The 27,737-nt window shown below is 43.7% G+C and overlaps 1 protein-coding gene and 1 pseudogene across 3 annotated transcripts in view; both read right to left on the reverse strand.

Moving 5' to 3' along the window:
* The window catches only part of METAP1D (methionyl aminopeptidase type 1D, mitochondrial), a 102,239-nt gene that overhangs the window by 62,711 nt on the left and 11,791 nt on the right, over positions 1–27,737 (reverse strand). The gene's annotated exons all lie outside the window — the stretch shown is intronic.
* LOC118097682 (ras-related protein Rab-22A-like) lies at positions 25,185–26,041 on the reverse strand (annotated as a pseudogene).

Consider the following 27,737-nt stretch of genomic DNA (forward strand, 5'->3'; position numbering starts at 1 on the left):
CTGCTGAACACAGTGTGACTAACTTGCGTGTAATGCATGGCATTGCACTGCGACTAACTTTAGAGTCTGTTATGAATCAGGCCGCGCTGATTCGTTCATCACAGAAGTGTATTTCTGCGTTTCTCTATCTAAGAAGGAGTTTGCTGTCAAGCCAGACCATGCATAGACATTTAACTCAGCCAGCAAAGTCCAAAAATTAGAGAACTGGACTTAAGGTTTAATCCCTGCTCAGACATAGATCCTGCCTTTGTAAAGTCATGCATTTTTTGGCTGAGTTGCTGTAAATATGAGTAAGGGTGGTAAAGCAGCTCACAAAGACTTTATAAAGTGCTTAATTCCCAAGTACCCAAACTGAAACAATGGGTGTCTTTTTCCTTTCCACAATGTGGCTCTTGACAATGACCGCAAACTCAGTATTCAAAGTTCTCTTAAACTTTCACCACTTTTCCAAAAGGAAAAAAAAAGAGGGGAGAAGGAATATATTCTAAAAGTGAGTAATAAAATGGCAGGATAATGTCGAGAACCCTCCTAATAATAACATACCCTCCAACATTTTTCCAGCGAAAATAAGGACATTCTATTTATCAACGATGATGACAGCAATAATTTTATTATTTATACCTTGTCCACCTGACTGGGTTGCCTCAGCCACGCTAGGCGGCTTCCAACATACATAAAAACAAATATTTAAAAACTTCCCTATACAGGGCTGCCTTTATGTCTTCTAAAGGATGTATAGTTACTTAGCTCCTCGGCTCGGGGGTCGCATAACTCCATACCCTCCAACATTTCTCTGATGAAAATTAGGACGTCCTAAGGAAAAGCAAGACATTCCAGGATCGAATGAGAAACTGGGATGGCTTCTGTAAATCCGGGACTGTCCATGGAAAACAAGGACACTTGGAGTGTCTGTAATAATTGTTTGTTATATGCTGAAATTAAGGGGTACGATGCAATAAAGGCCTGATCCTATGGCCTGCTGTGCAGCTTCAAGGGCAGATGCAAGAGGGAGGGGGGGTTGTCGTTTCCTTGCTTCAGGCAAGAGGGAGACCTGGCTCTCCTGTTGCCAAAGCAGCAGATCTCACCACGGCTATGCCAAGCCCAGAGAAGGAACAGAACAGAGAGCAGGCTTTGGGAGGGATAGATGGGAGGCAGGCTGCTTCAACTCCATCCTAAGGCCCATGTAGCCAGTCCTCAGCTCCCTCTTGCGACTGCTGCAAGGATTTTCTCCCCCCCTTGCTTTCCAACGCAACTTGCGACACCAGCTCATTTGTTTCATGCAGGATGCTGCAGCAGCAGCAGGCAGAGAGTTACGCCCCAGAATAGGACCAGGCAGCACAGCACACAAAGAAGAGCCTTTGCAATAAATGTGTTAAGATAAACACGCTTATAAAACGAAACCAGAATTATTCCCCTCTTCGGGGTTTTAACATAAAAGGCGGTCTAAGCAAGCATGAGCGCGAATGGGAAATCTAATACACGGAGAGGGTCTTCAGAACAACGGAAAGCCTAGTCTGCCTTGGCATGTTTTCTTTACAAATAATGTACTTTTTAAAAAAAATCTCCAAATCCACTCAAGTTTCCAAACTTCTAACATTCACAGCCAATTTGATACACTAACACCATCCATCACTGGAGACAAGAACTGCTGGCTGTGTTTCTCAATCTAGTTCCTACAGGCTTCGCCTCCACCCGACAAGAACGCTTTACGCAAATCTAAGCCATTGTCAAATTCTGTTTACTCCTGTTTATTCTACAGCTGACAGCCTCTCGTGCATTAAACTGTTTAGTGCCCTAAATGTACATCTCAAAGAAAGATGAAATACTGGTTTAAAAAACCAAATGTGGTATTATATATACTTAAGCCCACTGATTTATCAACAACATCAAAGGCCTGCTTACCGGGTGGGAGTTTTAGTTTTAAAATACTTCTATGGGGGAATGGGCTACGAACCTCAAGGAAAAACACACACACATCAAAATTAGCATTCTGTACTACTAATCTTAAAAGCGCTGCAAAATTGACCACCTACCACTGTACCCTAGAGGCTGCAAATCTATAGAGGAAATTGTGATGAATAAATAACACCTTTACAAGCTTCTATAACAGGAATTAGCAACGTACATAATAAAAATCCCATCAGCCATTGGGTTCTTTGGCTGTTGTCATTTTTCTACTTTGATTTCAATATTGTTGTAAAACGGGTTCGTGTCCTTCATAAAATCTGCACCTTTGTTCTTATACTTTTCAGGGATATTAACTAGCATTCAGTAATGTAGTTCTGCTGGGGTGCTTCCTCTTCGATAACTTGCGGAAAAAGTAATCTTCTTATTAAAACAATTCTTGGTTCTCTTTTAACTGACTCACTTAAAGGGACTGAATGAAGAACTTGGCTGATGATGATTGGAGTGGAAAGAGTATTTTAATTTTACAGCAAGCTACATGCCCCACATTTATTAGCCTCTTTACTGCAGGTCTGTTTTAATTATTATCTGTTCATGCATGCTACAGTATATAATGAAATGCTTCCATTTCACCCATTGAGTAGTAAGGATTTTTATGTGTATTTCCAAAATGACCCTTAATTAAGCTGATTTTAGTAATTCAGATGTGACTTTTCTTCCGGTCAACAAGATCCCCCACCCCGAAGAGAAAGGTTGGCAATGACTCCTTTTTAAGTGTTTCTTATTTAATAGTTGCAGGAATAATTGCTTTATGTTCCAGAGAGCAGTAACATAGTCCATCAATAACTGGAACTAGAAGCCCACGTTATTTTCAACACACATTAGTGCAAGTGCTCTCATGTGTTATCAAACTATTAAAACCTGTTTAGTTAACCTCAAAATTAAGCTGCTGAAAAATTGCCACAGCAGAGATGACAGTGTAAATAAAGGCAACAGCTAATTAAAATCTCTCTCTCTCTCTCTCTCTCTCTCTCACACACACACACACACACACACCACCCGACAAAGAATTTGAAAATTGTGAAATATTAACCAATTGTAAAACAATTTGAAAATGCCAATTAAATACCCCAAACAAAAACATTTATAATTTCAAAAAGTGGACAATATCAAGTACAAAGGCCCATTAGGCTATCATTCTTTAATTACAGGGTGAAGAAAATTTGTCTGAATCAAGCATTAAATTATTAGCGATTTCCCACTAATGTCTGATCTGAATTCAAAATTGTTTGACAATTTTAAAAGAAATTCCTAATTTGCAAACTCGTATTTCAAGATGTTTTAAGATATTTAGTACATTAGAAGACTGCACAAAGGGATAAGCAACGAAGCTCGTCTGTGCCTCCTGGTTTTGTTTTGTTTGTTTTTTTAAAAAAAGAAATCTTAAATTTGGATAACTCTTTTGCAACAGGTTGAGAGAGAAAACGGACTACGGACTCTAACAAATTCAACTGGAATGTGCAAGGCTTTTTATTCTTAATTCTAGTTAAGTGGTTCAAATTTCCCAAACAGAGACACCAAATGTTTCACGCAAAGATAAGTCACAACACAGATTTCTTAGAAGGCAGGACCCCAAGCGCTCAATGATAGACTGATGTATCTGTGTTGTATTCCGGGGGGGGTTGGGGTTGGGCTGGGCACATGTGCTTGAAAACCACACCGCGAAAGATTAAAGGGTCTTTGCAACTCTCTGTAACCTGTGTAAGAGAATTGGAGCTCACATTTCACACGCAATAACCTGTGCGCTGGCAGAAGAAGAGAAGAGCGCAAGGGAGTGCCTGGGGCAGAAGCTTAAACTGATTGGGCAAATAAGGAAGACAAGAGCCCTTGAAATTAAACAAAAACAAATTCAACCCCCCACCCCCCACCCCCAGCCAGGCTTGACAGATGTGGGTTACATCAAAGCAGTGAAACAACTTGCCCCCCCCCTTTTTGGGTAGCTAAAACCACCTCATTATCTGTACACCCAGGAGCTAGCATATTTTAAATCAACTTTTTGCATGTGATAAATATCTATATATGTGTGGTATTTATATATCTCTCTCTCTCACACACACACACACAGAGAGAGAGAAAGAACAAATGTTGCAGAAAAAGGGCCTTGGGTAAGCAGGCTTATTTAAACAAGGCGGCATTCACATGGTCATGTCTACACACCCGTGCTGGTCACGCCATCCTCAACCCTTTACTTCCAGGGGTTAACTACTCTGGCAGCCAAATAAAACACTGCAAGAGCCATGCAATTACAGAGACAGTCAAAGGGCAGGCTCTATTTTGAAATCTATTTGCACCGACAAGGCCTTCCAATTTAACGTACAGGAAACAAGCTGGTAAAGAGAGTCTCCTTCTCTCCAGATGCTTCCCAGCCCTTTTCCCTCCGTGGCAGGAAATCATGGCTACAGGACAGGCCCCTTAGAAGAAATGTTTAGCCCCAAGGAAGACAATTCTCATGTGTTTCTCTCCACTTTCTCTCTCTCCCCCCCCCCCCCGCCCCACACTTCACAAATCCTAGCCTCTAAAGCCTACAGGTTCCCTAAGGGCAGGAAATCCCACCCACCGCCGTCTGCTCCCCTCTTGTGAATCCATCCTTGCTGTGCCATGGCCACCCTAAACAAAACAATCCCTGGGAATCCTCTGAATCTTTCATGCCCCCACATACTTCTTACTTTTTCAGACTGCAAGCAAGTCTATAAAGATCATTCTTTGGAAAGCTTTTGCAAAAGGCTGGCTCCAGGTTCAGGGGGGAGATACAGGAGGCTGTTCCAGTGGTGTAGTGTGGGAGGGGAACAGGGGGTGCAAAAATGTTAGGGGGTGCAACATTTCAACACTCGGTGCTGTGCGCTTCGATTGCTGGATGCTGTTGAAAAGAGCTTCTCCATGCGAACCAGGAAGTGACCTCTCCAGACAACGGAATGACTCTTCTTTTCTTATCCCTGTAGCTGCGATCCCTTGGGTGACGTATATGTCATTAGGCAGTTGAATGCATATGCGTGCTCCATCCATTTTCCTCCCACCCACCCCTCCGTGCAGCCCTGGGCAGTGGCAACCCACGCTACGCCACTGGGAGGCTGCTTCATCTCCTCACAGCTGCCACTGTCTGCATGCTCAGGGAGGGCAGCAGCAGCGCAGAGGAAGAGCGACAAAACCAGGAGGAGTTGCAACAAGCATGGTAGGATGAAGCAGCCCTGCAGCTTACCGGGATGGCACTGGAGCTAGGCAAATTCAGGGCTGTGTGGGCGCAAAGAGACTCACCTGGTGTTCCTGCCACTGCATCTATCCAGCCCCGACTCCGCTGCCGCGCTGCTCTAGCGCTGTTCAGGTAAGCTGGGGAGGTACCAATGTCAGCAAGGCAGCTCTGCCTGACCCCATGGGCTACTACTAGCCCCAGGATCTCTGAGGATCGAGGGAGCCTCCTGCAAGGATATGGAGCCCCTTGCACCAGCTCCGGACATAAACACATCTTTACCGCATACACAGAACAATAGCACAGGCCACGGAGAATGTCCACCTGTCAGAAGTTCAACGCCAAGCTACATGTGTTCCAACTTGTTCATCTGTGGTGCTGATAATGGCAAGGCTGCAGGTTCCATCCCTGTATGGGACAGCTGCATAGTCCTGCATTGCAGGGAGTTGGACTAGAAGTAGATGATGCTCAGGGTCCCTTCCAGCTCTACAATTATATGATTCCATGATTTGGAGAGGAAGATGGTGGCCAAGAGAACCTGTGCTGCCCAAAGGACAGAGGCCTGGACTTTGACCGGGGTTGAAGTGCCACTGTTGCCATTGACTCTGCCAATGTATAGTCTTAGCCTAGTCAGTGGTTGCTGGCTACCACTGGCTACCTAAACTTTTTGGAAAATGGGGATTACTTCCTAGTATGTATGCTTACTAGAAATACAGGATCAGACTAAAAAAATAGCGACCTAAATGGCTAGAAAGATATGTAAACACACATGTTCACTCACCCACACCCAAACGATGAATTTGACAACTGAAATGGAATGCACAGGGAACACAGGCCTGGCAGCAAAATTAGCAATCTATACCACACCTGTGAATCAGTTCCAGTGTAGTAGGGATTGGGAACCCGTGGCCCTCTAGATGTTCCCATCATCCTTGGCCATTGGCCATCCTGGCTGGAGCTGATGGGAGTTGGAGCCCCAACAACACCTGGAAGACCACAAGTTCCCCATTCCTGAACTACAACATCTCCTTGCCCATGAATGAACTGACTTTATTACTGTACTTAGGAAAGTAATCTAGAGGCTGGTCATTGATGGAATTGCATTGTATGGCAAACTAAGTACAGTGGTACCTCTACTTACAAATAACTCTACTTACGAATGTTTCTACTTATGAACGGAGCTCCGTCCACCATCTTGGATGCGGTTTAGATAGGATTTTTTCTACTTATGAATTTTTAGATAGGGTTGCTTCTACTTACGAATTCCCCCCCCCCCCAATGCATTCCTATGGGATTCGACTTACAATTTTTTTCAACTTACAAATGTGCGTTCGGAACGCATTAAATTCGTAAGTAGAGGTACCACTGTAATTGTTTAATATGTAGTTTCCAGAGACTTGGGGGGGGGAACCACTTTATTTATATATTTAGAAGATTTCTTACCTGCACTTCCCCATGTAACCTAAAGCAGGCTACAATCATACAACGTTAAAATCCAATAAAACAGTTCGCTGATAGTATAAATCCATGATAGTGTTGAGACAAGATCAAGTTCAATATTCTCAGTGCATCACGACCAACTATTTGGCATCTCAGCGAGGCTGAGTTACCCTGAGGTCTAGTGCGTGCCAAAGTTTTAATCAGAAGAATATACTCTGTTTATATAATGTCTGAAGCAACTTGCCCTAAGTGAATCTTGTTGCCCCAAGACAGCTTTCCCCAATGTGGTGCCATCCAGAAGTTTTGGACTACAACTCCCACCAGTTGCAGGCAGCATGGCCAATGATGGGATTTGTAATTCAAAACATCTAGAGTGCCTCATGTTGGGGAAGGCTGCTCAAGGAGGTGAATGTAAATTTGCCCTTCTACCATAAAGGTAAAGGTAAAGTACCCCTGAACGGTTAAGTCCAGTCAAAGGCGACTATAGGGTTGCAGCACTCATCTCACTTTCAGGCTGAGGGAGCTGCTGTTTGTCCACAGACAGCTTTCCAGTCATGTGGCCAGCATGACTAAACTGCTTTGGCACAACGGAACACTGTGACAGAACCCAGAGCGCATGGAAACGCCGTTTACCTTCCTGCCACAGCAGTACCTATTTATCTACTTGCACTGGTGTGCTTTTGAACTGCTAGGTTGGCAGGAGCTGGGACAGAGCAACGGGAGCTCACTCTGTTGCGGGGATTCGAACCACCAACCTTCTGATCAGCAAGCCCAAGAGGCTCAGTGGTATAGACCACAGCGCCACCTGCGTCCTTCTACCATATTACATGCCAAACAGCATAACAATACACTTTACATGAATAACACTTGACTGGGATGCTGCTCAGAAATACACTTCTATATCATCAGTTTGGTATAACAGAATCATCTCACCACTGTGTTATAAAAGTGCCCATCTAATCAAAAAGCCAAAAATAAATGGAGGGGGAGAGGGAGATATTGTTAAAAAGGTCACAAGTACTATAAAACCTATTAATAACTTATAGGGATACTACAGTGTTACCTCGACATCTGAATGGTTCGACTTCTGAAGGTTTCGACTTCTGAAGTTGACAACCCCGGAAGATTTTTCGCTGCGCAGAAGCAGCACGCGTGATCCGCACATGCACAGAAGAGCGAAATCGTGCTTCGCGCATGCGCACAACGGCCGCTTCGACAACCGAAGACCTCGACTTACGAAGAGCGCCGCGGAACGGATCGCCTTCATAAGTTGAGGCACCACTGTATTCTAGTTTTTAAAGATCACTAGTTTTGCAGTTCCCCGTCTTCACACCTGTGGCTATAGGGAAGGGGCACAGCTCAGTGGTAGACTGAACTAGATGGACCAATTGTCTGACTCAGTATTATGTTCTTAAGATTGCCCTTTCCCTAGACAGGTGACAGAGACCCAAGAGCTTCTCAGTGTGTCTTCGAGAACAACCTTTCCCAACCTTTAGGTCCCCAGATGTTTTTGGACTGCAAGTTCCATCCATCTAGCCAGCATGGCCCAATGGTCGAGAACGATGAGAACCGGAGCCCAACAATATCTGGGTTGGGAAAGGCTGTTCTGGAATGCAGAGACCCTCACCAAGACAATGAACCCCTAACCCAGTGGTTCTCAAAGGGTGTGTGGTGCGCCACACTGGTATGACAGAAGAGCATGGAAAGTCTGCTGGGAAGATCCAAAGTAATGAGGGTTTGTTTATCTCAAATTAGACTTCATATAAATGAGATTACCTGGCCACAGCAAGCTCACACCTCTCACTGAATTTCTAAGCATATGTAAGGTAAGAGGCTCGTTGATAATTATATTCTGGGAATTATTCGCCTTCTTATGTAGCTGCTTTGTGTTATACTTTCTGGATGCGGGTGGCGCTGTGGTCTAAACCACTGAGCCTCTTGGGCTTGCTGATCAGAAGGTCGGCGGTTTGAATCCCCGCGACAGGGTGAGCTCCCCTTGCTCTGTCCCAGCTCCTGCCAACACAGCAGTTCGAAAGCATATCAAAGTGCAAGTAGATAAATAGGTACCAATGTGGTACCATTTCCATGTGATCTGGTTCCCATCACAGTGTTCCGTTGCACCAGAAGTGGTTTAGTCCTGCTGGCCACATGACTTGGAAAGCTGTCTGTAGACAAACACCCTCAGCCTGAAAGCGAGATGAGCGCCTCAACCTTATAGTCGCCTTTGACTGGACTAAACCGTCCAGGGGTCCTTTACCTTTTTACTTATACTTTCTAGATGTCCCATGATCCTATTATAAAGCAGTTGTGTTCTACATTATAAATCAAGTGCTGCTAGAAGTTGTTTCTTTTTGTTTTCCTATGTATTTCTTCTGAATTAAAAAAAATGGTGTGGCATGAACAGATATCTATTCTGAAAGTGTGGCCTGGAAGAAAAAAAGTTTGAGAACCACTGCACTAACCTGCACATTTCCTCGCAAGCTGACTTTCCCTCCAAGATTTTGACATGGCTGAAGGAGGTAGCCCTGGAATTTTGGAACATCATGGAATTGTATAGCTTGCTTCTATAGTTGGGTCAGTGCTAGATATTGTACATTTTGTCTAACATTTTAGATGGAAGGCAACTTTTGCAGGTGTGGTCCAAGTCCAAAGCAAGTCCTATCCCCCAACCCATGCCTTGGAGCTGTTTTGATTCCACCCTGAGCCAAGGAGCAATGGAGAGGCAATCAGGCCAGACTATATTCCTACCTTGCCCAGGAATGGCACAAACCCATCTTCTTGTACCATTTCTGATATTCATGCTGCAGGTTGACCACCCATGGTGTTTAATTGACCACTGTCCTCACCTAGGAGGGATATTCCCATGACCACACATGTTGATGCAACTATCAGGCCATGTTTTAAATTGTTTGTTTACTGGTATTAGGGTTCCTAAGCAGGGCGAAACTAAGCAGAATTTGCCTGGAAGCTATTATTTGTGAATGTGAAGTTTTGCAGTTGACTCAAATAATGCCTAGCTCACCTAATATCGATCAGCAACAAGCACATTTTGCAACTGTGTAAACTACCACATATTAAATGATCAGCCCTCATTTTCGTAACTACTGGCGTGGCTTGTTTTTAATTTCCTGGGCTCCATTTTCAACATTCATGCTGTGATCGCAATGTCTCCGAGAATAATGCAGTCCTTGTGACTCACACTATGCGCTGCAAGCATAAGAGACTAGGTTGCTTTATTTTGCTTTTTTATGCTGCATAGAGGAAGGTAAGTTGGAAACTCTGCAGAATCAGCAGTACAGGAAGGATGGCAGCCTAAGGGTACTCTAGCCCAATAATAACAACATTCAAGCAATAGTGCCTGGGTCATGACAAACCCTGACCCTTCCCCAGAGCTTTTTTCCCCAGGAAGTTGGCTTGGAGCCACCTTTTATCAATAGCAATTGATACCGTGCAACTTTAACAAGCCTGGGGAAAGTCGGAAAACGTCTCGTTTTACACCCTTAAAAATAAATCCCCAAATCTTCTGCCGATGATTGCCCCAGCAGTTGTACATTTAAAAAAAGAGGTGGGGGGGGGAACCAAGAAAACAAAAGACAGTAAGATCAGTTAATTTAGTGCTTTGCTGAACAAAATGCTGAAGCTGTTGGGGTGTGTGTATGGAAGAGAGCCACGGCAAGAGTATTGCAAGCCTCTTCCATTCATCCTTCTACCAAAGGGGTTTCATTGTCTATTAATAAAAGTGTGGATAGATGTAATGCGTTTTCTATTTTTAAAAAACGGGATTCTTAACCCTCCCCCCTTTCTTTAACACCACAGGCATTTCTTTGATGAAAAGAAAGCTGTCTCTACTACAGCCAGTACAGTAGAAAGGGTTACGAAGAAAGCAGAAAATCTAGAATTCACATTTCAATTTTCTTTTTGATAAAATTCCCCACTGCTAGCACGTCATAACGAGAAAGCCTAAGTCAAGAGCCAACAAGAGAGCTCAGTGAAACAAGTCAGATCCAAATGCTGGACAGAGCAATTTTCTAAAAAAGGTTCACACATGGTTCACACCAGGGGAATAGAGGCCTCAAACTAGCACATCTGGCAAATTTCAACTTTTTAAAAAAACCAGTTAAAGAAACATTCCTATTAACTTCCTTGTACTTCTGTTATAAAGGGGAAAACACACAACTTTATGTCTACAATTATAACCAGAGTGTACAGATTTGCTCATATCTTTTGTGGATTATCCAATTTGAAGTGATAGCAACTCTCCTGACCCCCCAAATCTCAATTTTGACAGGAAACCAAGCATTCAACAGATTTAGTATTTAGATTTTTAAACACAGACAAAAACCTGCTAATGAGCAGGCATTAAGATAAATTAATGGTTAACAGGCACATCTCCTACGAGCAACCCACTGGGAAATATTTAATGCATGCTTACACAACTCCCATTAATTTCAATGGTGCCTGTATAGGCAACATCCCTATTGGTTTGTGTCCTATCCGTGTTGCATACAACGCTTAACTTACTTTTTTTTGCAAAGCTAAAGCAAAGAAGGAATCATAACAGCCATACAATTGTATTCTGTGTACAATGTACTAATATTTACATATTGCTTCCTGTGCTATATGTGTAAAGGAAAATAACCTGGTTTAAAAATAGTAATAATTCTGTCAGTGTTCCTGGTTTTTTTTAATATAAATCGCTAAAGAAAATCCATAAAGAAAACTAAGAATCTGGCATAATAGTTTTCTGTACTCTCCTATGCAAGCTGCTATTAGCATTCTTTACATACTGTACTGTGTAAATAAAATAGATGCCAACCCCACAGTTACTCACCAATATTTCAGACCCTCCAAGTGTCCCTATTTCCTAGGGACAGTTCCGGGTATACAAAAGCTGTCCTGGTTTCTGATTTAATTCCAAAATGTCCCACTTTTCCTCAGGATAACCCTATTTTCATTGGAGAAATGTTGGAGAGTATGGAGTTATCTGACCCACTAGTCATCTGAAGGCAGCCCTGTATAGGGAAGTTTGTTATGTTTAATGTTGTATTATGTTTTTATATACTGTGGAACCTTGATTTTTGAACATAATCTGTTCCGGAAGACCGTTTGACTTCCAAAACGTTTGAAAACCAAGGATCAATGAGCAGTTGGCAAAATCCATTGAAAAAAATAGAGAAACGCACCTCAGAAGCCGTTCGACTTTCAAGGTGCGTTTGAAAGCGGAAGCAATTACTTCTGGGTTTTCGACGTTCGGGTTCTGAATCATTCGGCTTCCGAGACGCTCAAAAACCGAGGTTCCACTGTATGTTGGAAGCTGCCCACAGTGGCTTGGCATATGGGCAAAGTATATGTATTAAAATTATTATTATGGAATAGGACGGCCCTATTTTCATTGGGGAAATGTTGGAGGATATTATATTTTAATTTCAGTTTTGCAGCCATGTACCTGAGAAACTACAACAACCGTTGCTTGAGTCATAAAGCCAGCCTTATCTCAACAACGGAGAAAAGTATAAATTATGTCAGAATTCGTTTTCTGAGAGAAATCTTTTAATAAAATACTGCTCGTTTGGAAATGACATCTAGCAGTGAGCGTTTTCCTCCACTGTGTCAGGTTTGGTTAATTACCTGCATTATCTTGTTTTATAAGCAGGGGTTGCAGGAATCTGAAAACACAATTTTATACATTATGGGGGTTAGCCTCCCATTGAGAGAGAATTTACAAATGCAAGTAACAGCCACAGATGCCTCAGCATGCCTATGATCAAACGATACATTTTAGGTATCTTTCATGCTACTACAAAATTAAATATTAATCCTTCCAAAGTTTAAACAATGACATTGATTCCCCCCTCCCTTAGAATGGTGAAACTACAGGAGTTTGGGCTAGAGCCATTTTGGGGCGCTCTCAAGGTCTCTCTGCCAACTCCACCCCTCCTGTAGGCTCCTCCCTTCTTTGGGCCCACAACCCATCCTTCTCTGTTGCCTCATAGTGATGGCCAGTGTTTGAAATTCGCCAGGTGCTAGGTGCATTTTGAACTTGGCTATCGGCCACTTGTGACCAAGTGAAGATGCCAAGGTGACAGAATGGCACCTGGCATCTCCACCACCTGGAGGAGCATACCTGGAGGGTCCTGCTTTCACACACTAAATACCCCATCCTGTAGAACTCAATTACAATTTAACTGCACAATCAGAACGAATTTCAGGAATCAAAATGCTTTTTCTGTGCAGTCTGAGCAGGAGTGGTAAGCAACGTTATTAGTTAATTGTCGTAGCTTGCCTTCACTTACATACCCCCCACCACCACCACTTGCCCTGCTCACAGTTGTGAAGAATATTCTGATGTTAGGAATGGTCCGTGACATCATTAAGAAAAAGAGATCGGAATATGACAATATGTATGTGGATTGTAACTGGTTCAAGTGACTTTTATTCTTTAAGTTCTCAAAGTTTCTAACTTAGCTAAGGGTTGTCAATAATAATAATAATCAATCATCATCATCATCATCTTATTATTATTATTTATACCCCGTCCATCTGGCTGGGTTTCCCCAGTCACTCTGGGTGGCTCCCAGCAGAATACAATAAAACATCAAACATTAAAAACTTCCCTAAAAAGGGCTGCCTTCAGATGTCTTCTAAAAGTCAGATACAGTAGTTGTTTATTTCCTTGACATCTGATGGGAGGGCATTTCACAGGACGGGCGCCTCTACCAAGAAGGCTCTCTGCCTGGTTCCCTGTACCAACCTCATATCTTGCAGTGAGGGAACCGCCAGAAGGCCCTTGGAGCTCGACCTCAGTGTCCCGGCTGAATAATGGGGGTGGAGACGCTCCTCCAGGTCATCTGAACTAGCCAGATGTTTAACTGGTAATCAATCACAGTCAGGCCATCATTTGAAAAAATGAGACTTTAGAGCTGTCGTGCCCCAAAATGGCAACTAGACATTCCATTTTTCCATTTTGGCGACTGTAACCATGGTTTACATGTAACCTAGACAGCATCTTAAAAAGCAGAGACATCACCTTGCCTACAAAGGTCCGTATAGTTAAAGCTATGGTTTTCCCAGTAGTGATGTATGGAAGTGAGAGCTGGACCATAAAGAAGGCTGATCGCCGAAGAATTGATGCTTTTGAATTATGGTGCTGGAGGAGACTCTTGAGAGTCCCATGGACTGCAAGAAGATCAAACCTATCCATTCTTAAGGAAATCAGCCCTGAGTGCTCACTGGAAGGACAGATCGTGAAGCTGAGGCTCCAATACTTTGGCCACCTCATGAGAAGAGAAGACTCCCTGGAAAAGACCCTGATGTTGGGAAAGTTGGAGGGCACTAGGAGAAGGGGACGACAGAGGACGAGATGGTTGGACAGTGTTCTCGAAGCTACGAACATGAGTTTGACTAAACTGCGGGAGGCAGTGGAAGACAGGAGTGCCTGGCGTGCTATGGTCCATGGGGTCACGAAGAGTCGGACACGACTAAATGACTAAACAACAACAACCATGGTTTAAGGAGCCATTTGGCTCTTGGTTTGTATATCTGTGTTTCTAACATTGTTGACCACCTCTTGTGTTGCAATGAGTGGCACCGCAAGCCACCATTTGGGGGGCTGTGCCCACCACTTTTTGTGCTCTGTTGCATGTTTCTCCTGGAGATCAGTAGGTCAGCACACTTCTTCCTCCTGATGCGGAAATCAGGGCACAAGCCTCCCCAGTCTTTATGGATCAACTCTCCTCCATGCATTGTCAAAAAGAGCTGCAAAGCAAGCTTCTCCCCTCTCTCTTCCTCATTCCCCTGTCCCATTCCCCTGTTGCATGGACAGGAGGGTCTCAAGAATAAATATACCGGGTGTACTTGGTGTGAGCAGCTAATTTCCAACAAAAACACCAATGCCCCCCCAAACTTTACTCTAGACGCTAGACTAAGTAAGGTTGGGGTCACCCCGCTTTTTTTGGAAGACATATTCTGACAAATGCACAGACAGACAAAATGCGGCCTGGCATTTATAAGATGTAGATGGAATTCGAAAATATATTTTTTTGTATTTCATACCACATACTGTGTAATGAAGACGTTCCAGACAAAAGTCCAATTTCATCTGAAATTTGGTAGCTTTGTGAACATTGTTTTCATGTCAGGCAGCCGCTAAAGTGTTGCATCCTTGCATACCTAGCATATTTATTCACACGAGAGTCTGGCGTTTGATTTGATGAATATATTTAACAGACAGGATTACGGAACCTGCTTGAAGCAGTTCAACATAAAGGAAAGCTTTCTGCTCAAGATATACAGGTTCCCCACCCCACCCCCGCTATTTAGCATAAGAGAGTCCTTGTTTATCAAAATAGTGATGCAAGTAAAATTGTTTACATTTTCAACACTATCAACATCCATCATCTATGACAAAAAAAATCAAGAAAGGAACGCTCAATCATTGTCAATCAAAGGTGCTAAAATATACATAAACCAAAGCATGCAAAATGTATTACATGCAAACGGAACACAAGGTTACCAACATATCAAACAAAAAACCCCACACAAATAATTATAAATCACTCATAGACCTATTTACGCATCTTATAAAGCTGTCTGAAGGTGGGTAACCATAGAAACCCTGCAGACTAAGTTCACCATTTTAAAGTTTGCATTTATTTTAAAATGCTGCAAATTATGTCCCTGTTTCATAAAATTCGTGGGGTTTTTTATTATTATTTTAGAGCCCAGTGGTTTCCTTTGTTTTCTAACCATTGCCCAGAATGATTTTTCCATCTCAATTACCGGTAATTTGCTTTTAAAAAATTGCATTCAAGCAAAAAGATAACAAGTGCTATAAAAAATCAATATATTTTAGCCTTGCAAATTAATATTGCTAACTTAAAATGGAACACAAAATGATACACATATAAATCCCTCTGATTTTAGTGTTTTTATTACAAGTGGATTTCAACACAGACTCCCCCCCCCCACTAAAATGGAGTGTTGTAAGCAGAGAGGGAGGGAGGGAGGGAGGGAGGGAGGTTACCGAAATTATCTGTTATAGCTAAATTGATAATAGTATTTTCAATTTATGGTTCTCCCTGACAATTACAATTTACACGGTGGCTTAATATTTAATACTATTATTAGTACTGAACATTCTATAATTTACTTCATAATTTGAATTAGAGAAATATTTGTAGTTCAGTGGCTCCTACACTTAAGATGTAATGCTCAGTGTGTATTTCATTATGCAGATGAGCAATGAAGGTTGTCCAACACAATTTAAATGGGTCAACACTATTTTCCAATTCACATCCATCATTCAGAGAGCTTAAAGGGAGGGAAAGTATTGAAAACTAAACCAGAAGATTTTTGAAAAAAATCACCCACACCTACTGCTTGCTAAGTATTGTATCCACATCACTGAAAAGCATAACTGGGCAGCCAATATTAAGAATTAGGAAAAAGAGGCATTTGCATTCATACGGAAGAGACCAAATTTCCTCTTAGGTCAGCCAGACAAATTGATTTGGCACATACACACATGGAAGTCCATTACGTTTTCAGAGGACATTTGCATCGGTAGCAAACTTAGCACAGAGTGAAAGTGGGTGGCAGAGTTTATCTGGTAAGAATTCAGACTGTAGTCAAGAACTCCCATCGCAGTAAATGGGGTCGGTTCAGAGTTATTACCCAATTGTTCACAGAATGCGTCAAGGCTGCAGGCTCCATTCTCCAACTAAGTGGCCGGTTGCACATAAGGCCAATTTTTATACACAGCAAATTGTTGGGAAAATTGTAATTTGTAAATGAAGAAGTACTGCCGTGAAAAGGTGAATCTCTTCTGCCAAGTTGGGGAGGGGGGGCACTAAACAGACTAGGAAGCAAAAAAGAATTATATAGAAGGGAAATTAAACGCTGGTTCACCCGGGCCATTTCAGCCTTTGGTTACTGCTGCCTTTATCTCAGCAATGGTTGATGGACTACAACTCCCATAAGCCTCAGCCAGCATGGGCAATGGTCAAGGATGATGGGAGCTGTAGTCCAAGAACAATCTCAGCACCAGGTTGGCCACCCATGCTTTAAGTCAGGCATAGGCAAACTCCGGCTCTCCAGATGTTTGGGAATACAATTCCCATCATCCCTAGCTAACAGGACCAGTGGTCAGGGATGATGGGAATTGTAGTCCCAAACATCTGGAGGGCCAGAGTTTGCCTATGCCTGCTCTAAGTCAAGCATGGGGAACCTATTGTGCCCAAGCCAGCTCACCAAGAATATGGGGCTCTCTCTTTTTTACAGCCACATGAGTGTCTACACAAAGAACCAGTAATATTTTCAATGGGTTGGATCCAGAGTTCATCTGAGTGAAACTCTGCTTATGGGGTGCTCCCAGTTTGGACGATATATCGTCCAAAACCGGTTTGAAATCCATATTGTGATATCAGTTTCACAATTATTGACTTGGCAACATATCATGAATCACGATGTGCTTGTGTGTGTATACTATGCAAAAATCTCAATATGGGAAAACCTGTGAAGCCAACCAATGCTTCTCTCGAGTCCTGCAGCCCCTGTTAACTCTGCCGGCTCAGCTCTCCCTTGCCTCCTGCAGGTGAGAGCGAATCACAAGTGCCAGCAAAAGTCACGATGTGGGGAAAACCGTGAAGCCAGCCCATGCCTCTACATAGCTCCATCCTTCTTTAAGACATTGTCATAAATCGGTATATCACCATGTTTAGCTGGTGATATATCACAGTGTTGAAAACCAGGTATTGCCCAGCACTACTCCCAGTGGATGTGGGTGGCACTGGAACATAAATGTAATAATAAATGAACATAGGTAGAGGAGTCCAACCCCCTGCAATGCAGGAATATGCAGCTGCCCCGTATGGGGATCGAACCTGCAACCTTGTCGTTATCAGCACCATGCTCTAACCAGCCGAGCTATCCATGTCTTTCATATCACCTCCAAGAAAAGCCCTGGCGGATCAGGGCAAATGCCTACGTAGTCCATTATCCTATCCCCACAGTGGCCAACAATCCATCTTTGTACTGGAGATGCTGGGACTCAAGTGTTCAAAATTAGCCAGGTGCTAGTCATGTTTTGTGACTAGCACAGGTCCAATTGCGACCACGTGGAGATCTCTGGATGCCAGGCTGGCGACTGGGGAAAGCAAAACGTCACTTAGGGAAGGATCTGAAATATATATTCCATGAAGCCTGAATTATTTTTATTCCGCATTGTTTTATTTGTATGTTTCAATGTGTTGCAAACCACTTTGAGATTTGTTCTTTAATCTATAAAGCGGTATAGAAACGGAACGAATGAATGAATGAATAATAATAATTTAACATCTCATAGGTGGGAGGGAAACAGAGCCTAGACACTGCATTGTGGTGACACAGCCCAGGTTTAAGGTGCCATTTCGTGATGAGATTATACATCTGAGTTTCTAACACTGCTGGGACTTGAACCAGAGACCTTGTGTACACAAGGCATGTGAATCTAGCACTGAGCTACAGTGCCCTCTCTTATCCACTGTAGCCAAATAAATACTTGGGCCACCTGTACACAAGTGGGTGAGAAGAAATGTGCATATTGTACCTTGTGAAGCACATTGCAGGTATTTCGCAACTGAGTACATGGGTCAAGAAGATTATCTCACCTGTGATGCTTTTCCTACTCGGAAGCAGCCCCGAAACTCCACACAGAGTCATAAAAAGTAAATTGCATCAAATCACTGGGTGCAATCGTATGGAATGATCACATTTGATCGCGACCCCTGCTAGGTTAACTGGCGATGAAGTAGCTGTTCAAAGAGGCTCGCCTGGGTTTCAACGAGAGAGAAATAGGAGCCCATACATGTGCACAGGGACGCCAGGCTGAATCGGATGGTAGATTTAACAAGACGGGCGAAAAGTGAGAAGCCACCTCGGAATATTGTCTCTTGGAATAGGTGATGGAAGGAGCCCTGACCCCATTAAGTTTGCAGTGCGGTTGAATTCCTACAAAAGACCAGTCAGGCTAATCCAAGCCTTGTCAAGAGCATCACCCCCTGGGGGAACCTTCACAAGGTTGATTCCCAGGGCAAACTGGCCATTTTAACCCTGGAGTGGCCAAGCTGCAGCTCTGCAGATGTTGTTGGATGAGAACTCCCAGTATCTCAGACCGATGGACATTCTGGAGCATATCTGGAGGACCACAGATTGACCATCGCTGCTTCAACCTACATAGATTGGCAGTCATTGAGAAGCACACTTAGTAGCAGGTGTGCATGGAAGGTGTTTTTTTTTAAAAAAAAGTTTAAATTACTTTACTTACCTAATCCGAAGGTCTCGTACATGTGATATTCCATGCAGCAGCAAGGAGATGCAGAGGTGTTGAACAAGCCAGGGCTAAGGGACCTATTAGCCCCACCCACCGCTGCCCCAAGACTACAATTCCCATCATCCCCATCCAGAATGGCCAGCGGGATGGGTTGATGGGATCTGTGTAGTTCAGCAGCACCATGTGTGGATGTTTATGACTTGGAACTTGGATTTCTGTTTCCTCCGGAATTGCTTGGAACAAAAATAAAAACAAAAAAAAGCTAAAATCTAAGGGATTAAATATTCACCACTCCCAATGCATTGCCTGGAGTGCGCTGGAACAAAGATACAGAAATAGCCACACAATCAGAACTGACAGAGCTCAAATAATAAGGGAGCAAGCGCATGTAATCAAGCATTTCCCTAATCACACGTGGAAAGTTCAAATAATAAAAAAAACGCCTTCAGCTGACCAGATGCAGCCCCGCCATGAAGGCAGCAGATAGAGAGCAACCGCAGAGCGCACCTGTTTCTTCAGCCCCTCTCTCTTTGAAAGAGAAAAGGCCCAGCCTGGGGCCTGTCACAGCATACCCCTATTTTCACAGCAGGAAAACACAGCAGGGCATTAGAGCTGTGCACCCCCCCCCTCTTCATTCACACAGTGAGAACACCTCATGACAAGGAATGGTCCACCCTTCCCTGGTCCAAGGCCAGAAAGCGCAGAATTGCTGTGGGTTGATGGCAAGCCATCCAACCTGGCCTGGTCCCCTTTGGGAGAAGACTGTTCTGCAGAGGAGGAAGTGCAAGAGCTCAGGCAACCTGAGCAGGAGACAGGCGGAACCCCCCCCCCTGAGATTACTAGTTATAAGGTTACTACAACATGTGCACAAAGGCAGTCATCGTCAACACTCAGGCATGGTTTTCATAAGCCAAGGAGTAAATTGGCTTGACTTCCGGAACTGCAAGACATTCAAAGCACCTCGGTGATTGGGGGAGGGGGGGAGAGGAAGAAGACAGTCAAACAACAGGTAAAAAAGGTAAAGGTAAAGGACCCTTGGACAGTTAAGTCCAGTCAAAGGCGACTATGGGGTTGCGGCGCTCATCTCGCTTTTCAGGCCGAGGGAGCCAGCGTTTGTCCGCAGACAGCTTTCCAGGTCATGTGGCCAGCAGGACTAAACCGCTTCTGGCGCAACAGAACACCGTGATGGAAAACATAGCGCATGGAAACATCGTTTACATTCCCACCACAGCGGTACCTATTTATCTACTTGCACTGGTGTGCTTTTGAACTGCTAGGTTGGCAGGAGCTGGGACAGAGCAACAGGAGCTCGCCCCGCCACAGGGATTTGAACCACCAACCTTCTGATCAGCAAGCCCAAAAGGCTCAGTGGTTTAGACCACTGTATGCACAGCTCATACTATTTTACTTCATACCCTCCAACATTTCTCTAATGAAAATAGGGACATCCTATTCCAGACTAATAATTTTATTATTTATTCCCCGCCCCTCTGACTGGGTTGCCCCAGCCACTCTGGGCGGCTTCCAACTTATATAAGAACAAAATAAAACACTAAAATAAACTTCCCTACACAGGACTGCCTTCAGATGTCTTTTAAAAAGTTGTGTAGTTTCTTATCTCCTTGGCTCGGGGGTCACGTCTCCAACATTTCTCTGATGGAAATGGGGACGTCCTAAAGAAAAGAGGGACATTCCGGAATCAAATCAGAAACCTGGACTGTTTCTGTAAACCTGGGGCTGTCCCTCGGAAATAGGGACACTTGGAAGGGACACTTAGCAGTTAGTGTTGTGCTGCAGCGCAAGGAGACACCCACGGAAAGTGGCTGGGATGAATTCAGCCGCTTGGATCCTTTTAATGAGGGCTTCTCTGGGGACCCTGGCTCTGTGACCCTTTTCTGTCCAAACAGGTGTAGGAGAAATGGGGAGAATGTGCTTCGCCCCTCCGCATCATCAGCATGTATTTGATATGCAGCGCCGCATTCCCCTCCCTTCCCTCTGCCAAATCAGGCTCTTTTCTTTGTTGGAAGGGGACTGGGCTAGCATGACGGAGAATCCATTACCACTCGGTTCAAACAATATGAAACTAATTTTGGTACACAGGAAGAAACAAATGGGAAACAGTCGCAGGGGTAGCCCGCTCCAGCTACAGAAAGTGCTTTGTCAATGAGGCCGGCAATCAGCGTTTGTTTCTGGGCTCATTGCGGCTCGTGGCGCCTCTCAGTAGGCCTGCACCTGCTGTTTTGCACATGATTTGAGGCAAGAGCGCAGCACAGATTGCTTGCACAGTTGCTCGCTGCCCTGTGTCTCGTCCCAATTAACACCCCACTTCTGAGAACTAGCGCAGAATTAAGCCCTCTTCTTCACGCTTTACTCGGGTAAAGAGGGAAAGCAAGTAGAGGGGGGGGAGGGGAGACATTTGCCCACCCCACCCCACCCCCAAGCACATGGCTTCCTTAGGATGAGTGTTGCTTCATGCAGGGGCTTCCCTGTATTCTGGAATCCTAAGCAATCGGAGTCCCAGGATCCAAGGAAGATTCCATGGCTAGAGAAAAACAATGGCGCCTTCATTATACACCTTTAGGTGCTGGGCAAAGACGTTTTAACCAGGCCTTTCGTTGATTTGATTGACATCGTATGCCCTTTTAAAATGTGTTTTTTTCCGGAGGGGGGTGTTTATTTTGATTGTGCATTTTGTGGTTTTATATTTTGATTTTATCCTGTGAACTGCCCCGAGACCGCTGGGTACAGGGTGTAAAAAGGTAAAGGACCCCTGGATGGTTAAGTCCAGTCAAAGGCGACTATGGGGTTGCAGCGCTTATCTCGCTTTCAGGCCGAGGGAGCCGTCGTTTGTCCACAGACAGCTTTCTGGATCATTTGGCCAGCATGACTAAACAGCTTCTGGCACAACGGAACACTGTGACGTAAGCCAGAGCGCACGGAAACGCTGTTTACCTTCACGCCGCTGCGGTACCTATTTAGCTATTTGCACGGACATGCTTTTGAACTGCTAGGTTGGCAGGAGCTGGGACAGAGCAACGGGAGCTCACCCCGTTGCGGGGATTCGAACCACTGACCTTCTGATTGGCAAGCCAAGAGGCTCAGTGGTTTAGACCACAGCCCACCTGCCCTTTTTTATAGGGCAGTATATAAATTCAATAAATAACAACCCCCACCAGCACCCCCACATCAGAAGGCCACACTAGTTACGCCCAGACTTCAAAAGTGAAGTCCCACAACCCCTCTTGCTTTGTCTCTTCACACAAGCAAAGCATGAAGAGGGCTTCAGACAGATGGTTTTCAACCAGTGTGCCATGGCACCCTGGGGTGGCTTAACAACAACAACCCTAAAAAAGCTCAACAGCTTTGGCGTAAAATCAAACAGGCAAACGAGATGTGCTTGTCTACATTTTCATGCATCTCTGTGCCATGGAATGCTGGTCATCTTTGAAAAAGTGTGTGCTGAAATAGCACGCAAAAGGGGTAGGGGCAGAACAGGGGAATGCCCACTTATGCACGTTCAAGTGATGCACATGGCGGTCCGAAATGGAACTCCCGTACAAGGGGAGATTCCCCTATAGCCCACAGGGGAGCCGCAGAAAAAATGGGGTTGGTTAAGGGAGCCAGGGACTCAAATAGGTTGGAAACCTCTGAGATAGATACATAACCTGTGGCTATTAGTCTTGATAGCTCAATGTAACCTCCATGTACAGAGCTAATATACCATCATCCAGAATACCATATACGGCAGACAAAGAACAAGAGAATAACATCACCTGTGTCACCTGCATATGGACACCCAGCATCAGGCTGGCCACTCTTGGATACACCACGATCTTATACCTGAGGTAATATGTGGTTGCCAATGCATAACTGGGAGCCTTCAAGTGTGCTCCTGATTGCACATTGGCAAGAGAAAGCAGGCTTTGGCCTCTACCACCCATCAGCCAATAGGGGGCAGAGCTGGAGCCTCCTGAATTGGTTGTGCATGGTGCTTTGACGTCCCAACTTTGGGACATCAAAGCACCAATCACCTGACATAATTGTGATGTCACATGATTGACAGTAGCCAGACCCACCACATACCACACTTGACCTGCATATCCATAAAGCTTCCCCATCCATGTTGTAGTGACCTGGGGAGGGTAGCTCCACTGCTCTTCCCCACCACAACAGCTGCCACTGACCATATGCCTTCATAACACATCCTCAGACCTTCATCAAAGGCAGTTGCTGTGAATGTTAAGGATCACTAGGCAACCACATACAGGTGAAACTCGGAAAATTAGAAAATCGTCGAAAACTGCATTTATTTCAGTAATGAAACTTTTTATTTTTAATTTTTCTTTTAATTTTTACAAATGCTTTCACACTGAAAATGCTTTTAAAAAAAGTTTTGAAAAAATATATTGAATTTGCCATAGCTCATTGTCGCCATCTAGTGTCACATTTGTAAATTGCAACACACTTAAAACGTTTTATTTGCAGCTGAGTCCACACACACAAGATTGGCATAAACATTATTTAAAGACCTGTTTTGACTGTGCATGTGTAAGGCAGAGGATATTAAATTGTTTAAGCTATGATCCCTACCGGGCTCCTTGACCTTATCACTTATTTCAAAAGTTGTCTTGGGCAGTGTGTCTTCCAAACACTAAAGTGCATTTTTTACTTTTCTAAAACCATAGACCACTCAAGCTAGTAGCAAAGAAGGAAGAGGTGGCCATTTGAAAGTTTTACGGAATCACTCTTAATACCTCTTAATACCTTTCTTTGTAGTAGCAGTTCAATCAGCTACAGAGAGAGAAAGAGGGTGCTTGTTCAAGTTCAGAATGCACAATACTATTTCCCCTCAGACCTGCTCCTTGCTCCAAAAGTATGCATGTTTTACTAGAGACTCAAATCTCTTGCCCTTGTCTGAAGTTTGGTGTGGTATTCAAATGAGCCCCCCTTCGACCTCCATGTGGCATTTTAGTTTAAGCACAACATCTGGACCTTATAGGCAAGGCCAGGAGCTTTTCCAGAGTTCAGTGGGAAAGCCAGAGTTGTAAAGTCATTGTCAATTAACTCAATGAATTAATGGTTCAATCTGTAGGCCAAAAAAATTTAAATGAAAACTCAAGAGTTTGTGATCAAAACTGACATGGCAATAAACCCACTGACAGATTCATACATGCAAGAAAGCATTGCAATAGATAGGGTTGCCACCTGTTCATTTTTCACACAAAGGATATGGGAATTGTATGTTGAGCAAAATATGACCTATTATTTTATGAAAGAATACCGGTAACTGTATAATTGTATGACTTGTTTTATTGTCTTTGGTTTACTGAGTTTGCAATCTGTTTTTTTTTAAATATAGGGTACACCAGTTCAGTAACGCTCTGCTGCGAAGCGGTGAATGAATCTGCAAACAATCAAAACAAAAATCCAACAATGGCAGGTAGAGAGCAGGTTGGTTATGGCAGGATGGTGTCCTTTAGATGTTCTGGCCTAAAACTCCCATCAATCCTGATAACAGGCCATGCTAGCTGGAGCTGATGGGAACTGGAGTCCAGCAAAATCTGGAGGGGACCAAGTCAACTATACTCCAAATAAACCCCTAATTTCCAAGGTCAAACACTTTCTAAAAACTACTCTGGTATATGATAGTGTAAATATCAACAACCTCAGATATGCAGATGACACAACCTTGATGGCAGAAAGTGAGGAGGAATTAAAGAACCTTTTAATGAGGGTGAAAGAGGAGAGCGCAAAATATGGTCTGAAGCTCAACATCAAAAAAACCAAGATCATGGCCACTGGTCCCATCACCTCCTGGCAAATAGAAGGGGAAGAAATGGAGGCAGTGAGAGATTTTACCTTCTTGGGCTCCTTGATCACTGCAGATGGTGACAGCAGTCACGAAATTAAAAGACGCCTGCTTCTTGGGAGAAAAGCAATGACAAACCTAGACAGCATCTTAAAAAGCAGAGACATCACCTTGCCGACAAAGGTCCGTATAGTTAAAGCTATGGTTTTCCCAGTAGTGATGTATGGAAGTGAGAGCTGGACCATAAAGAAGGCTGATCGCCGAAGAATTGATGCTTTTGAATTATGGTGCTGGAGGAGACTCTTGAGAGTCCCATGGACTGCTAGAAGATCAAACCTATCCATTCTTAAGGAAATCAGCCCTGAGTGCTCCCTGGAAGGACAGATCGTGAAGCTGAGGCTCCAATACTTTGGCCACCTCATGAGAAGAGAAGAATCCTTGGAAAAGACCCTGATGTTGGGAAAGATTGAGGGCACAAGGAGAAGGGGACGTCAGAGGACGAGGTGGTTGGACAGTGTTCTCGAAGCTACGAACATGAGTTTGACCAAACTGCGGGAGGCAGTGCAAGACAGGAGTGCCTGGCGTGCTCTGGTCCATGGGGTCACGAAGAGTCGGACAAGACTAAACGACTAAACAACAACAACAACAACAAAGTCAACAACAGCTGCATTTTGAGGGTTTGTATCTGTTGATGCAATTCTATGGCTAATTTTTATAAACAGTTCATTTATGTTTGTTGCATTTTTTTGCCCTGGTCTTTCCAGATATTCCGTGGATGGGATCTGCAAATTCTTTAGCATCTTTTCCCATGGCTTCTCTTACATCGTTAAGATCACATTTATTTCCAGCAATAGCAGCAACTATGTCGGGATGTCCATGCTACTGAGGTTCTTTCGCATAGCTCCTTAACATTGAAAATGTTTCCTCTTTTGTGATGATGTCATAAACATAAATAGCTGCTGCAGAACCTCAATAGGACACTGGCGCTAGAGCGTGAAATCGCCTTTACCCGGCTGTATCCCATATTAGGAATTTACACAACCCATTCTGATACTGTGCTGTCTTTCTCATAAAAGATGCTCTAATTGTTGGACTGATGTTGGGATCAAAGCTGTCTTCTACAAAGCACTATATAGTGCTTGATATGCCCACACCAGTGTCCCCCCAGCAGGCAAACGCTGAGCTCTCTCAGAGCCATAGCTGGAGAAAAAGAGACAGCTTGCTTCTAAGGAACAAAGGCAGACCAGCCACACCATAACCATTCCCACTGGAAAAAGGCACAAACTGAAGAGCCATTGTCGCCATTTCACTGAGTCAAAAGTGTGTGTGTCTCTCTCAAAAAAAAAAAAAGAAAAAGAAAAAGAAAAAAAAAAGAAAGAAAAAAGAAAGAAAAAGGCATGGGAGATGACCGGACCAAAAAATCCTGTCTTTTCTACCACCCAGTTCCTAGTTACAAGTAAAGTCTCCTCTTCTTCCTCCTCCTCCTCTTCTTTGGGCTCCATAAAATGGGCACCATCTTAGAGGGCCCATTGACAATCCTATTACAGTGGTACCTCGGAAGTCGAACGGAATACGTTCTGGAAATCCATTCGACTTCCAAAGCGTTTGGAAACCAAGGCGCCGCTTCCAATTGGCTGCAGGAAGCTCCCACAGCCAATCAGAAGCCACGTCAGACGTTTAAGAATGTTCACAAACAGGAACACTCACTTCTGGGTTTGCGGCGTTCAGGAAGCAAAACGTTCAATTTGCAAGGCATTTGGGATCCACGAAACGACTGTACTAGATGAAGTTCCCTGCACCAGATTCAAAATTATCTCAGCTAAACTGAAATGATTCAGACATTATTTTTATTTTTATTATACCCTGCCCATCTGACGGGGTACCCCAGCCACTCTGGGCAGCTTCCAGCATATATATAAAAACATAGTAAAACATTATTATTATTATTATTATTATTATTATTATTATTATTATTATTATTATTATTATTCCTATACTGCCCTTCATCTGAGGAGCACAGGATGGTTTACAATATAAAAACAAACAAACAAAAATACCCACCGGACCAGTTTAAAAGGGTGTAGGTTGTTTAATTAGCCAAAGGCTTGGGAGAAGAGGAACGGTTTTGCCTGGTGCCTAAATATATGTAATAAGGGCGCCAGGAGAGTCTCCTTGGCCTAAGTTAACTCATTTTAAGATGAGGCCTATTGACGCTCCTGGCCTTTTTGCCCTTCTAACAATTTTGAGGGCTGAGCTGAAGTCTTGCCTAAGTTATTCTGGCAGCATCCTGCAGCCTAGAATCCTTGCAAACTGTAACTTCTCAAGGTTTTCCAGGTCGTGGGACCAGGGAAAAAGAAACCCTGGGAAGTTATAATTTGACCCTTGACTCAAGCCTCTACAGGGCACATGTGTATACTATTTAGTTCAGGAGCCTGGGGAAGATGACAGAGATGGTCGGAAAAGGGCCCCCAATTGGTTAGGGCACTATTTGTCCCTCTCTCTTCCCTCTTTCTGCTGTCACTTGGTTTGCTGAAGATGTAATGCAGATATTCCTCCATTTAGGAGCGGATTAGATGTGTGGTCAAAGAGATGAAGCCGAATCATGTCCTGATTGACGAGTGTGGCAGAACATGATGGAAAGAACAAGAAAACAGTGCCCCGACCTACCTTTTCCCTTTCCCAGACATGTCCGCTCTCCTCCAGAGCTGGCAGAAATTTAATAGCACCAATAAGAATCAGATCAAAGCTCCATCTAATCCAGCAGGTGTAAGTAACAGAGTCTTACAGCACCTTAAGTATAACTATTTTATTGTGGCAGAATCTATCTTTAAGGTGCCTCAAGACTCTTTGCAGGGTTGTTGTCCCGTCCCCTGTCCCCCGCCCTGTAGCAGACTAACACAGATAGTTACCCCTCTGGAAACTAAAAAAAAAAAAAAATCTGAAGAAGTGTGCATGCACACAAAAGCTCATACCAATGACAAACTTAGTTGGTCTCTAAGGTGCTACTGGAAGGAATTTTTTAAATTTTGTTT

The sequence above is a fragment of the Zootoca vivipara genome, chromosome 1, assembly GCF_963506605.1.
Source record: "Zootoca vivipara chromosome 1, rZooViv1.1, whole genome shotgun sequence".
Taxonomy (NCBI): Eukaryota; Metazoa; Chordata; class Lepidosauria; order Squamata; family Lacertidae; genus Zootoca; species Zootoca vivipara.